The sequence below is a fragment of the Camponotus floridanus genome, unplaced genomic scaffold (assembly GCF_003227725.1).
Source record: "Camponotus floridanus strain SB8 unplaced genomic scaffold, Cflo_v7.5 scaffold94, whole genome shotgun sequence".
Lineage (NCBI taxonomy): Eukaryota > Metazoa > Arthropoda > Insecta > Hymenoptera > Formicidae > Camponotus > Camponotus floridanus.
In genome coordinates this window covers 346,029-362,295 of record NW_020229865.1, presented here as the reverse complement: position 1 = coordinate 362,295, position 16,267 = coordinate 346,029, and the positions used below count along the sequence as shown (strand labels likewise).

Sequence of the window (16,267 nt, the reverse complement as noted above, 5' to 3'; positions counted from 1 at the left end):
TGCGTTGCGAAAAATGGTTGTAGAAATATCATATAATCATAATTATATGGCTACGCAGAAGATTATTTTCTCTCATTATGTTATATTATATTATTTATGTTATATTATATTATTTATTATTATAACTTTGTTATAAATAAAAGTAATTATTAATAATAAAAAGAGAAAAAAGCTTACCTATTTAGAAACATTTGCTTCAAATATATCCATATTATCCATATTTATTTAAACTTTTTTCAATATCTTTACAATTTTTACATTTTTACAATTTATTATCAATAATCAAGAATAATAATTTGACATGTAGGGTTATGTCAATTATTATTGTCGCCTCTACTTCGAGATATCTCCAACTATGTGACCGTGTTCCGAATTTATTGCCAGTACTAAAAATCTATGGATCTGTTCTTTTTACCTGCACTGCTGCACTAGTGCAATAAGTTAGAAAGAGACAAACATACTTTCTTTCACTCTAACTAATTGCACTAGTGCAGCTAAAAAAACAGGTCCTATAGTATACGTGACGTAAACTATAGATTTTTAATATTGCCAGTAAATTTGGAACACGGCCTATATTTCCCTATACGGATGCTTAGAACGAATCTTATTGAATCATTTTTAGTTCTGCTTCCAGCCAATGAGAGAACGTATAGACGAAATAATATTGTTTTTTCGATTTTTATTAATAGATTAATAGAATAAAGAATAGAATAAAGAATTAATAGAATAAAGAATCCAGAAAAAAATAGGGATTTATGTGGGAGGAGGTCGGACGTGTCTTTACACCCATTTGATCAACGAGCGACAGAATCCATCCGTGGCAACAGCATTGACGCATCCTGCGGAGAGAACATTCACACATTCTTCAGCCTAACGAATAATTGTTAGAAAACAATATTCATAGACTAGAAAAATATATGAGGCGCAAGTAGCTGGATTGGGAATCGAACCCGAGTCTTTCGCTTTCCGGGCAACTGCTCTGATCACTAAGCTATCCAGACGTCACACCCAATGCTGCTTTTTAACACAGTAATATGCAACTTCAGAGCGATGATGGTATCTCACTTGATGGATGCAATGCCGATTGCCATGGAGGATCCATCCCTGAAATCCATCCCGTTTTTCGCTGACCAAATAAGAATTAATAGAATAAAGAATAATTATAGGAATAATTATAAGAATTAATAAAATAAAGAATAATTATATGTCTAATGTATAAATCTATATGTATAATGAATAATTATTCTAAATCATTCTTGGTTAATAAAAAACTGATGTGCAAAAGATGACACCGAACAATGTTAATTGTTATTGATATCGAGAATAGCAACCAGAACCGATTTCGGTGAAACGCATACTCCCTCCGTCTTTTGCCAACCGTAGGTTGGCAGCAGTCGGAGTAAAAAAAGGGAGTTTCTAATTTGGCACAGCCACATATTACTAGTACTATTGAAGCACTATTATATTTGGAATCAAAATAAAAAAAATTGGATTCCTCCATTCTTATATATATATATATATATATAAGGGTCTTCAAAAAGTCCCGGAACGCTAAAATATCTCGAAAACGATCAACTATAATAAAAAATATGTAAGATAATATGAACAAAGTTGTAGGATTAAATAAAATGTACCTAATGATGATAAGAATTTGACTTTGGATGAAGTACTCAAAGTCATATGAAAGTCAAGTTGATTTTTTAAAATGAAATTCCTCATTTTTTTATTACATATTCCTATAGCTTATCTCGAGAGCTTTCCAAACACTATAATTAAGTTAGTTTTCATTAAGTACTTTCCGAGTTATAAGATTTGAAATAATTTTTCAATTTTACATAATCCATAAAATATCTTGTAAAATATTCATTTTTTGATGTTTTGATTTTTGATTCTTATCTAATACATTTATACACAAAATAATGTGAGAAATCAATTGGTGTAAAGAAAAAACTAGTAGTTGCTTCGTAGAAAAAATATGGAATTGTTAATTGCAAATTACATATTTTTTCTTAAAAATAACTATGTTTTTTCTTTACACCAATCGATTCCTCTCATTATTTTATGCATAAATGTATTAAGGTATGTATAAGATAATCGAAAGGTGAATACTTTACAAGATATTTTACGATTTATGTGGTGAATATTTTACAAGATATTTTACGATTTATGTAAAATTGAAAAAATATTTCAAGCCTCATAATCATGATCTTTTTACATATAACACATCATTATCACCGTCAGTACCAGCGGAGCGTCTCTTTCGTTCAGGGTAACAAATTTATGTCTCTCGCAAAAATCGTCTGTCTCATAATATTTTTAAAAAATTTTTGTTTCTGCGCAATAAAAACTTATAAATGAAAGTATGAATATATTTTTATATTTCCTTTATATTTTGTAATCTTTTTTCATAATTGTTTGTCATAAGTGGTCTTAAACATAATATTATCTGAAAATTATTTAGATGAGTCATCATATAATTTCATCTTCATCTAGATATATTTAAAACGAAATTATCTTTATCTTATCTAAGATAAACTTTACAATTTTTATCTCATTTTTATCTAGTTAATTTTTAAATCATCTAAGCACGACACTGACTGTAACAAATGGTAATCACTGTACATTTTATGAATACTTAATACTACATGTACACTGTACATTTTGAATACCTACTAATACTTGATCCCTCGATATAATAAAGAGAATAAATAAATAGAAAGATTACTAATGATGGTGATTTTCTGTTACAAATAGTCGGATGTTAAAGACAAGCTTATCAATATCATATACTTTTTTTATAAACTTCATTGTAGCTTTATTTTTATTTATATCGAGCAAATAAAAATTTTTAGAGATTCATGAATTTAGAAAATCCATAGAATATAAATTAACAAATCATTTCCTAAAAAAATCTAATGATAAAATATCTAATAAAAAAGAAAAGAATCAGGATCTTAAAAGATGTAAAAGTTATATTTCAAAGAAAGAGGAAAAGGCAGAGGAAGTTCATTATTAGATTTAAAAAAAAATTATTAACCTTATAGACATTCTGTTAAAAGAAAAATCACTGCTTAATCGAAGATCCATGCGTGTTAAACGCATGCAATAGCATAATGCAAAATCGAATCTTACTTCTCTATTAAGTTTTTGGAGTTTATTAAAGAGCTAATTGAATTTCTTACAATTAACACGACAAGAAAACTAGCGTCTACGAGCCACAACGGATGGTAATACCTAAAAATTCTTTTAATTGTACGCGAAACTTAAACGAGAACAAGGCATATGCATATATTTTACTTGGTGCATTTTACCAAGATATAGATTCTCATTTTTGAGAAATTCTATAAAACCCTCTCGTACATTCTGAGGATGTCCTGAGGAATAGTAAATGAGCGCCTCACATAAAGCTTAGATATATCCTCAGGAAATTCTATTTCAAAGTCCTAAAGATATTTGCAGGATGTCCATAGGAAATTTTATAACTCTTGAAATGTCTACAATACATCCTAAATTGGTCCAGAATATATCATTGAGGTGCTTTATATGCTATTTTCAGGATTTTAATTCAGGTTATATTTAGCATATTTAGCATATTTTTTTCTCATCTTTTATATCGTGTTGCTTGATTTGGCAGTTTATATATCGAATATATGTTTGTACCCAAACAGCACCAAGTCGACTGTTAGTTGATTGTCAGTCGGCAGAAAAAGTCTAAAATCGACTTCAAAGTCAGATTGAATGTCAACTTAAAGTCGATTAACAGCCAATAAATGAGTCGACTATAATTGATTATCAGTCAGCTAATAAGTCGACTTAGAAGTCAACTTTGGCGATTATAAGTCAATTTTCAATCAATTTTTAGTCAATTTTCAGTCAATTTAATGTCACGTCCATTAACTACTAAATTTTTATTTTAATGTCAATTCTTAAAAATTTGATCAATTTAATGTTCTATCTATGGATGGTCTCTCTATTTAATGGTCTCTCTATAGATACATATATGATGGAATTAAAAAGAAATTAACTGTCTGCGGCTAATTACATAGAGCTCTGAAGCACCTTACAAAAGCTAGAGGAAATGCTAGAGGAACTATAATAGTCGCTGTTTGACTGATAAACTGTGATTTCTGAAACTTGTGTCGCAGCCTTATATTATTGTCTTAGATGAATTCCACTTTCAAATTAAGCAGTTTTTTTTTCGGCACCTAGCGACGAGGCGTAAAACTCGTGGAAGTATATAAATATTTCTATTTATCCATTGGATATCTTTGATAGCTACTTGGTGAATATACATTCACACACAAAAAAACATAATAAACGTCGATTTAAAAAGACAACTTCAAATTGACTAAAAAATGTCGACTAATAAAGCTATTCAGTCGGCAAATAACCATTCATACTGTGTGGATATATGCAACGCATATATAATTTTTTAAATTTCTTCTTAAATAATCCTGAAAACATATACTGGATATAATCTAAATTAATCCTTCAAATAACAACATATAGTATCAATCACATATTTTCGGAACTAATTTGAGATGCAATGAGGAACACAAAAGGATATCCTTAAAATATCCCTTACAGTTTCTCCCTTAAGAGATCCAAAAAATATCCTGAGCTGTTTGGCTTTATACCATATCCTGAACAAATCCCGCGTATATTCCGAGGATATTTAGAATATATTCAAGATCATTCTGAGGATATCTTGTGCTGTTTGGGTGTGTTGAAAAAATTGTTATATAAAAATTGGTGATGTGTAACGGTGACAAATAACGAGTGTATGTACACGATTATACATTTAACTAGTTTAAAAGAAATTTTACGATTACTGCATTAAAAATTGATATGAAAAGTTGATAATCATCATCATTCTATTTGCTTCAACTTTTACTATATTGGAATATGAACATTATTACAAAAAAATTATGCATAGTAGTTCTTTATTCTTTAATATACATAGTTTTTGTAAGTAATTATTATATTCATAATTAAGTTTTGTGTGAGTCATTTAATTTTATTCAATAAAATAAATACGATTGTAATATATATATATATATATATATATATATATATATATATATATACATGGTGTTAAAAAAGTCTGGATATGGTCGAATATCTCGATAAGAAAGAATTTTACTGGAAAGTGTTTCAGACAAAAGTTGTATGGTTTCGAGGGGGACATAAGATGGTGCTATCAATTTGACCTTGAAGAGTCACCTGCAGGTCACGTGAAGGTCACATCCAACTTTTTAAATGCGACACTTTATATAATTTTGCACATTCTTAGTAGCTTGCCTCAAGAGCTTTCCAAAACACTATAATAAAGTATTTTTTCATTGAGTACTTTTTGAGTTATGAGGCTTGAAATAATTTTTTAATTTTACATAAACCGTAAAATATCTTGTACAATATTCATTTTTCGATTACTGTACCTTAATACTTTTATGTATAAAATAATGAGAGGAATCAATTAGTGTAAGGAAAACACATAGTTGTTTCGAAAAAAATATGTAATTTGCAATTAACAATTACATATATTTTCTTCGAAACAACTATGTTTTTTCTTTACACCAATCGATTTCTCACATTATTTTGTGCATAAATGTATTAAGGTAAGATAATCGAAACATGAATATTTTACTAAATATTTTATGTAAAATTAAGAATTATTTCAAGCCTCATAACTTGAAAAGTACTCAATGAAAAAGTACTTTCCCACAGGGCACAAAGACGTCCAAAAGATGACTAAAACTGGACATACTTTCGTCAAAGACGTCTTTTAGTTAGAGACAATAGTCGACGAAAAATCGACTAAAAGTCGGCTCATGACCCGAATTTAGTCACTAATCTGTCAAGCCAAAAAATGACTAAAAGATGACTAAAAGATGACTAAATCATATCATAATTTTTAAACGAAACATATATAACAAAAATAAAAATAAAGCTCTCTGTAAAAATCAATAGTTAAAGTGATCAGTCAGGCGTAGAGAGCTAACAAATCAATAAAGTAGAAATGTTAATCAAAATATATATTAATAAATCATAATTACAAACTTCAAGTAAGATAGTTATAATATATAAAGATGTTGAAGATGTGTGCGGACGTTTCGACTTACTTTTAAGTCATCATCAGCGCAAAAAAAAAAAAAAATTGTAACGGAGATAGAGCATATTGTAAAAGTCCATATAGAGGGAGAAAATTATAAAATATACGCAGAAAGAGCTAGTAAAAAACTTATAGGAGATGCAACTCCATACGCAACGGTAATACATGGTTGATTATCAACAGCTTACTGATCTTTTCAAAAAAAGAAATGACTCCAAACGTAGCGGTGAACATAGATAGTTGTAAGCGGCCTCCAAATATCTCCATATGGAGTAATACGACTCTAATTTGGGTTGATAGGCCCAAAATTGAGCACGATTCCCTGGAAAATCTGTGATACCGCATAACAAACAAAAAAAAAATAAATAGACAAAAAAATTCTATAAAACAATATAAGTGTATATGAGGAGTTAAAATAAATACATAACGGTTGAAATTGAATACTAGGTTTAAAAAATGGATCATAAAAAATAAAAAAAGAGAAGAAGAAAAAGAAAAATAATAAGTCAAAAATAAAAAAATAATAAAAATTAAAAAATTAAAAAATAAAATTAAAAAATAAAAAATAAATAAAAACCAACCAAGTATGCGGTCCACTAGTAATTAGATAATTAAAATTAAATAAAGAAAATTCTAAGAGAACATGATGCGAATGTGCGATAAAAGTAATTACCATATAATCAAATTTGTGCGAAAATTAACCGTTAATATGAACATAAAAATATATTAAACCAATTCATTACGTTAGATCACTAAATGTACACGGGATGTCTAACGACGATATAACATCTGACCACCGGGATCCATATAATCTTGCGCCTCTTCACCATGATAACAAAACCATTATCCACATTGAGCCGTCTTTGTTTTCCGATTATAGATACGATGTTTCTAATATTAATGATAAGTGGTTCATTAACATGTCATCTATTCATGTTCCTGACAATGTTATTAGTTTTCTACAGTTAGGTGGAAACTTTAGCTTACCGGTAACAAATAAGACTAAATTAACAACTGATTTCATCATCAATTTCGAAAATAACCTTAGAAAACTACCACCAGATAAACGCGTAATGATCCGGAATAGATCTACCAGTATCATCAACTCTATACCATCGTACCAGTATCCATTTACAAAGACTCACAATTTGCTTCTACAACTTAACATGACCACAAAAAATTTTCTTAAGGATAACCAGAATCTTATTATTACACGAGCAGATAAAGGCAACATCACTGTTGCACTTGATAAAGATAAATATATCCGGAAAATCGAAGAGTTGCTCAATGATGTTGAAACCTACACAATCATAGAAAAAAATCCTATTAACAAATTAATTTCCAATTTACGGGTACTACTTACTAGATGGAAAAATAATGGTTATATCACACCAACTAATTACCGCTCTTTACTCTACAGTGAAGGCTCTCTCCCGCGAGCCTATGGCTTACCTAAAGTACATAAACCTGAATGTCCGTTCAGACTCATTGTCTCATCTGTTGATAGCCCTCTTTATCAATTAGCATTATTTTTGCATAAGACTATGATTAAGAGTTTCCCTACAGCGCACAGTTTTTTGGAGAACAGCTTTGAGTTGATAAAAAAATTGGAGAACGTTCAATTAGACATTAATTACAAACTAATCTCTCTTGATGTGATTTCACTGTTCACCAATATTCCTATTGACCTCGCTATTGAGAGTGTCTCAAACAGATGGGAATACATTGAAGGGAACACAGATCTCCCGAAATCGGAGTTTTTGTTGGCAGTGACAATGGTGTTGAATTCAACCTTTTTTACATTTAACAACATTGTTTATCGACAATTATATGGAACACCAATGGGTTCACCCCTTTCTCCCATTATAGCGGATATAGTGATGCAAGACATCGAGAACAGAGCTCTAAATTCAATCAATTTCATACCACCTCTCTATTTCAGATATGTGGATGACATTATCACCGCATGTCCTTCCAATTTTACTGACCACATACTAAGTATTTTCAATTCTTTTAACTCTAGACTGCAATTCACGTTGGAAATTGAAATTAATAAATCTCTTAACTTTCTAGATATCACTATCATATCTGATAACAATAGACTATATTTTGACTGGTACCATAAACCAACTTATTCAAGTAGATATTTAAATTTTTTATCACAACATCCTGACTGCCAAAAAAGAGGCACTATAATTGGTCTAGTTGACAGAGCCTTTCTCCTATCACATCCGATTTTTCATCAAAAGAATATTACGCTTATTATTGAGATTTTACTTATGAATGGTTATCCACTAAAATTTATATTTGATACGATCAACCATAGACTCCACCTTTTGAGACGTACATCTACATCTAACTCCACAATTGTTAAAGAGACTTCATCATCGTCTTTTTTCACGGTTCCATTTTTACCATCTTTTACTGACAATTTAAAACATATTCTTAAAGACACGAATATCATTTTATCTTACTATAGCCTCAATAAACTTAACAATATTATTAAGGCCCATAAAGACGTCATCCCGAAAGCTTCGAACAAAAATGTCGTCTACAAAATAGAATGCGGTAACTGCGACGCTTCTTATGTCGGACAGACAGGCAGGAAGCTAATTACCAGAATTAATGAACATAAGAAACATATCAACAAATGTACAACCAATAAGTCGGTTATTACAGAGCATAGGTTAAATTTTGACCATGAATTTAAATGGGATGACGTCAAAATTTTAGATAAAGAACCATATTATAATAAAAGGTTGTTTTCCGAAATGCTGTGCATTAAACGACAACTTAACGGTTTGAATTTGCAGACGGATACGGAATGTTTTCCTGACATTTACAACGAGATAATAAATAAACTTCCTAACGTTTGAGGGTCATACACAGAAAATTTATACGACTAGTTGTTCGTTGCTCTTGTCACTTTTATTCTTGTCATCAAGATAGAAAGTAATACAGACGGAAATTTTTACTTTTATAATTTATATATTTTTTAAAATTGTCAACTTAATTGTTCACCAAACAAGTTAGCGACACACTTTCTCTACTTTGTTCCTCATGGCGATGTAAGTTAATTTTATCATAATAATATTTTTATGTTCATATTAACGGTTAATTTTCGCACAAATTTGATTATATGGTAATTACTTTTATCGCACATTCGCATCATGTTCTCTTAGAATTTTCTTTATTTAATTTTAATTATCTAATTACTAGTGGACCGCATACTTGGTTGGTTTTTATTTATTTTTTATTTTTTAATTTTATTTTTTAATTTTTTAATTTTTATTATTTTTTTATTTTTGACTTATTATTTTTCTTTTTCTTCTTCTCTTTTTTTATTTTTTATGATCCATTTTTTAAACCTAGTATTCAATTTCAACCGTTATGTATTTATTTTAACTCCTCATATACACTTATATTGTTTTATAGAATTTTTTTGTCTATTTATTTTTTTTTTGTTTGTTATGCGGTATCACAGATTTTCCAGGGAATCGTGCTCAATTTTGGGCCTATCAACCCAAATTAGAGTCGTATTACTCCATATGGAGATATTTGGAGGCCGCTTACAACTATCTATGTTCACCGCTACGTTTGGAGTCATTTCTTTTTTTGAAAAGATCAGTAAGCTGTTGATAATCAACCATGTATTACCGTTGCGTATGGAGTTGCATCTCCTACAAGTTTTTTACTAGCTCTTTCTGCGTATATTTTATAATTTTCTCCCTCTATATGGACTTTTACAATATGCTCTATCTCCGTTACAATTTTTTTTTTTTTTTTGCGCTGATGATGACTTAAAAGTAAGTCGAAACGTCCGCACACATCTTCAACATCTTTATATATTATAACTATCTTACTTGAAGTTTGTAATTATGATTTATTAATATATATTTTGATTAACATTTCTACTTTATTGATTTGTTAGCTCTCTACGCCTGACTGATCACTTTAACTACGAAACATATATATTTCAATCCCTAAATAATAATATAATTTATCTATTTCATATAAAATTTTACATAAAAATTTTGTATAAAAATTTTATTTATAATTTATACTTGCATATTGCACTTTACATCTTAAATAGATAACGAAAAATTTATTTTCGTTTATTCGCCGGACATTTATTTGTCCGACTTATAAAATCAATTTAATATCTGAAACCCGTGCTTTAGATCAGAAATTAAATTGGACAATATATTTTGAAAATATTTTTATAATCTTATTTGTTATCTTTTGCAAACTTTATATAATTCTCATAACTGAAACTTAAATACGAGAAAAATAGCGCATCGTACGTCGCGTAGCGATAAACCAACGAATTAATACATGCTTGCGTGCTTGCGAGAAACTTTGACCTCCAAGACCATCGGACATCCAAATTGTGGACGTCCAAATATTGACCATTAACGGATGTCTTAAATCGGATGTACGATGGACGTTTATTTTATGTCCATGGACGTAAAATAGACATAAAATGAATGTCCATAGAATGTCCTGTGTTGTCTGGGTTTGGACATACAAATTCTAGACTTTAAAAGGTCGACGAAAGGACGTCTTGTTTTCGACATGACGAAAAGACATCTATAAGACGTCTTTTTCGCCATGTTCAAAAGTCGACTTAGAAAAGACATCTTTTCATCGTCTTTTCATCGTCTTTTAGTATTTTGTGCCCTGTGGGTTATTAAAAAAAATTATTTGTATACATGTATGTGTATATATATATATATATATATATATATATATATATATTCATACATGTATGTGTATATATATATATATATATATATATATATATATATATATACATATATATACAGGGTGTTCCATCTAGAAGTGGCCCCTTTTATCTTTTAAACTAAAAGAGATAGAGCATAATAAATATATATGAAATTAAATGGCTGAACTTTATTGTGAGTATAGTGATTGATTATAAAATTTATCTGTATTAAAGAACGAAGAGATATATATAATTTTTTTATAATAATGTAGATATTTTGATATAATAAAAGTTATAACGCTGTTTGAAACGAATATAACGATGTATGATTTAATGTAAATATTTTACATATTATACGAGATTTTCCGGCTTGAAATATCGCAGGCGACGTCCACCATTTCATTTTCGGCTCTGCGATATATCCAACTTCTGACTGAGTATTATGATTAAATGACAACATGACATATGTCAACCCATAGACATAATAAGTATAGACCGAGCATCCATTGTATAAGCGTTAAGCATACGAAAAGAAAGATAAAAGATGTAAGATGAGTTTCTTTCTCTTTTTAATGCCGAAGAAGTGGGGAGCACTTCTCCTCATCTCCTCGCCCCTCCATGACGAACCGGCGCGAGAAGATGTGGAGAAGTGCTTCCCACTTCTCCGGCATTGAAAAGAGAAAGAAACTCATCTTACATCTTTTGTCTTTCTTTTCGTATGCTTAACGCTTATACAATGAATGCTCGGTCTATACTTACTATGTCTATATGTCAACCTCTAATGCACGAGTCAGAAGTTGGTTATATCGCAGGGCCGAAAATGAAATGGTGGACGTCGCCCGCGATATTTCAAGCCGGAAAATCTCGTATAATATGTAAAATATTTACATTAAATCATACATCGTTATATTCGTTTCAAAGCGCTACAACTTTTATTATATCTATCAAAATATCTACATTATTATAAAAAAATTATACATATTTCTCCGTTCTTTAATACAGATAAATTTTGTAATCAACCACTATACTCACAATAAAGTTCAGCCATTTAATCTCATATATATTTGTTATGCTCTATCTCTTTTAGTTTAAAAGATAAAAGGGGGTGGCCACTTCTAGGTGGAACACCCTGTATATATATATATATATATATATATATATATATATAATTATTTAAATATAAATATAATATAAGCATATATATAAGCATTTTTAACAATTCTATATGTAATTATGAATATATATATATATATATATCTATATATATATATACAGGGTGACCCATTTTAACTTAGGCAGCCAAATAACTCGAAAAATAAGCACACTACGAAAAAATGGTTAGAATCAAAATTTCGTCATTTCGAGGGGGACGTACAATCACGTTAAAATCAGCCCCCCACCCCTCCCCCTGGGCGGTGAGGAGGGGCAAGTTTGAAATCTTAAATGGAACCCCCTATTTTTCATTGCATATTCTTGTAGCTTATCTCGAGAGCTTTCCAGAAATTTGCAATTAACAATTCCATATTTTTTCTTAAAAACAACTGTATGTTTTCTTTACACCAATTGATTCCTCTCATTATTTTGTACATAAAAGTATGAAGGTAAGATAATCGAAAAATGAATGGTTCACTAGATATTTTATGGTTTATGTAAAATTAAGAAATTATTTTAAGCCTTATAACTCAAAAAGTACTTAATAAAAAGGTACTTAATTATAGTGTTTTGGAAAGCTCTCGAGATAAGCTACAAGAATATGCAATGAAAAATAGGGGGTTCCATTTAAGATTTCAAACTTGCCCCTCCTCACCGCCCAGGGGGAGGGGTGGGGGGGCTGATTTTAACGTCATTGTACGTCCCCCTCGAAATGACGAAATTTTGATTCTAACTATTTTTTCGTAGTGTGCTTATTTTTCGAGTTATTTGGCTTCCTAAGTTAAAATGGGTCACCCTGTATATATATATATATATATTCATAGTTACATATATAATTGTTAAAAATGCTTATATGTATACTTATATTATATTTATATTGAAATAATTTCATGTTTAGCATATAGTTTGATATTTAAAATATATGTTTAAAAACAAGTTTGGTAGAAAATTATCTTCTTTTTTAAAAAAAATAAAAAGGATACCAAGATCGCACGCTTATCAAAAAACATATTCATAAAGTTATTTTATTATTCAAAATTATCTTTATTGACAATAAGAGTTATATCAAAGAAATATTGCTATAATTGAAAACAAAAAGTTACACAATATTTATTTTTGAATTTTGTAAAATATTTTTTAAAATTAAATTTCTGAAAATATGGTAAGATATATACATATTATATCATAATATTTCAATTTTTTTAACAAATACTTTTTACTTTGTATGTTTTTTCATGTTATTGACAATAGCAGATATTTTAAATAATCAAGTTAAATAAAACATCGTATTTTTTATATGTTTTATCTTTTGCAAATTTGAATTCAACGACGCAGTAGTGCGCGAGAATGCGCAGATGTAAATAACTAGTAACAAATCACGAACCATGCAATCATGCGTATGCGAGTCTGTGGAATGCACGCTTGTATACATTCCTCTCGCCATCATTGAGCCGCTCCTTTTGCTCTTTCCACGTATGTCGCACGGTTCTCGCAACCTTTCCTACGTCATTGTTCATCGCTCTGATATACGATCGTGCTAGTCGATACGTTGTATATACATCATTTTATTCCATCCAGTGAGATGTGGTATTATATATTAATAATATTGCATGTGGACCGTATATTTAAAATTTTTGATATTTTAAAAAAATATTATTATATAATTATTTTAGAATTGAGTAAAGTTTTTTAAAAATCCAAAAAAAGTTAAGAAACATCTATACGTATTAAATATAAAATTAAATCTTATTTTTAAAAAAATATTTTATAAAGATATTTTATGAAAATATACAAAAATGACAACAACCTACTAAGTCTTATTAATGATAAATTTATTCCAAATTTGTGATAGAATACATAATTTGAAGAATTCTAATAATAATTCTATGATATATTATCTTCCTTTTTCTTTCGTAAAATCTTTTAAAAGATTGTATATTAACAACACATGTAATTTTCAAAATTTTAGATAATATTAGATATAGATAGTAATTTCACACATTAATTTTCTAAGATTTTTTTAAAATTCAGATTTAAAAATTCGAATCAGATCTCATAACTGTTTTATGATATATCCCATATAGCACTGAAAGATTGTAAGCATATTGTAGAATAATTTCATTAAAACATTGCAAGATTGCAAATCGGTTACATAATTCTGCTGAGTTATTGTTGTAAAATTGTGGCAACATTAAGATATCCACTTTTTGTAATATTGCAATAAAACATGATAGTAAGATTGCAATGTAATATATTTGAGAGAATGCAAAGTTATACTGTAACCATCTAGTAATATTACATATAAAATATTTTTGTTTCTGAATGAATATCTCGGCAATATATAAAAATATATAAAATATAAAAAACTTGATTTAAATAGAAGTTTGTTTAAAATCACATATATCTGTATGTAAAAAATACACAGAAAATATAAAAATGCATAAAAAAATACAAATAAAATATAATAAAATATTATCTATCTTTAATATATAAACATATATTATAAAATTAATATATAAATATATAAATATATATAATAAAATATATATTATCTTTGGAAATTCACTAATATCACATTTATACATGAGTTGTACTGAAAATATATTATAAAATATTATAAAATATAAAATATCGTAATGTTGATATAAAATATTACAAAAAAATAATACTTATCTTTAGCTTAGAATTATATTATTTGATTGATATTATTTTTTTGTCATTTATTTGACTTTACTTGCAAAGAATTAAAAATCATTGCATATATACATAAATATAAAAAATTATTATTATAACATTTTTATAGATGAATTAAAGAGTTATAATTTTGTAATGTTTCCAAAATATTTTTTAACATCAGATTGCTAGTAATAGACACACATTTTGTTAATTTATATTTCTATAATATTTCCGTAATGTCGCATTGCAATTTGTAATATTGTAATATTGCAACATATTACAATATTATTGTAATGTAGCAATATTGTAGTGTTGCAACATTTTGTGCCGTATAAGATATATATTATGTACATAATATAGAATTTAATTTTATTTATACTATAAAATAACGTATAATCATTTGTTTTATTATTAAATTTTTTAAAACTTATATAACTATTAAAATGACAATTTCTGCTTTTATGCTTTTAATTGATGTCGAAACAATATCTAATTTTTTATCGCAATTAACGATATTCTAATAATTAGCATAATTTTTTCGTTAGTGTTTAAACATTATCAGAATGAAGGCTCTTTTGATAAGTTTACAAAACAAGAAAACGCTACGCATTAATATCATGTCACATTGTAGATGTGATCAATTACGACGAAAAAAAATGCGTACATTTATCGATATATTTCGGCATTAATATTCGAGTGCAAGATGTGAAACATGCGAAAATTAATATCAATATTATGCTACAGCGATTATATAAATTGAACCGGCAACACAGAGAAACCGTGCGTGCCATTTATTCGAACGAAAAGGACGTACGAACATGGAGTCGTATGCTCGATCACTCATCCTTACCTGTTTTTCGCAGCGTCTCTATAGTTGATTTTATTTTTCACACGAATATTTCAATGCGCATAATCTGATTAATCCAATGTGATGTAAGAAGGACGCAAGTAGATGGTCGTCAGAAATAAACACTTGCAAACTAAAATACATTTATATATGATAGCACAACACAATTTCGTAGGCTTGCTTCGAAATTTTTTTGGCGTTGAATTCTCGCTCACTTTTTCACTTATGTCTCACATAAACTTCCGATATTCCAGCAAGAGATCATTGCACCGAAACTCGAAGCGCAAGAAAGAGAAAGAGAGAAAAAGAGACATAAAAGAGATTATGACAAGCAACTTTCTTTAGATTTTTTTCTTACAAATTGAACATGGTATCAAACAGTTTTTTTAACGATATCACAGCATTTTTTTCTATAAATGGATAAGAAATGATGCCTTATAATGTCCCTACCACGAGTATTCTGAATAATGTGAAAATATAAACGATCCGATAAGTCACAACGATCATTCCACACCGATGGCCGGCGAATAACTGAGTGACTAGCACACGCCGCCGCGGCTTGCGCTCCACCATCGGTTTCAATTCCAACCTCTTCGACACCAGCTTAAGCTCATATCAGTACGCACGCCATACATATTATAAAGAGGCAATTAGAATTATTTGATTTCAAGAATTTTTAAAATTGAATCATACATATTGATTCGATTACACAAATCAACAAAAAATACTTTTTTTTGAGCTTAAAAATAAAAAT

The 16,267-nt window shown here is 28.7% G+C and overlaps 1 protein-coding gene across 1 annotated transcript in view; it reads right to left on the bottom strand.

Moving 5' to 3' along the window:
* LOC109609933 (protein expanded-like) overlaps positions 1-16,029 on the bottom strand; it is a 448,580-nt gene extending 432,551 nt beyond the window's left edge. The window contains exon 1 of the mRNA XM_025415034.1: positions 15,517-16,029. The gene's annotated coding sequence lies outside the window, so the exon portion shown is untranslated. The remainder of the gene's footprint in view (positions 1-15,516) is intronic.
* Positions 16,030-16,267: the final 238 nt, after the last annotated feature.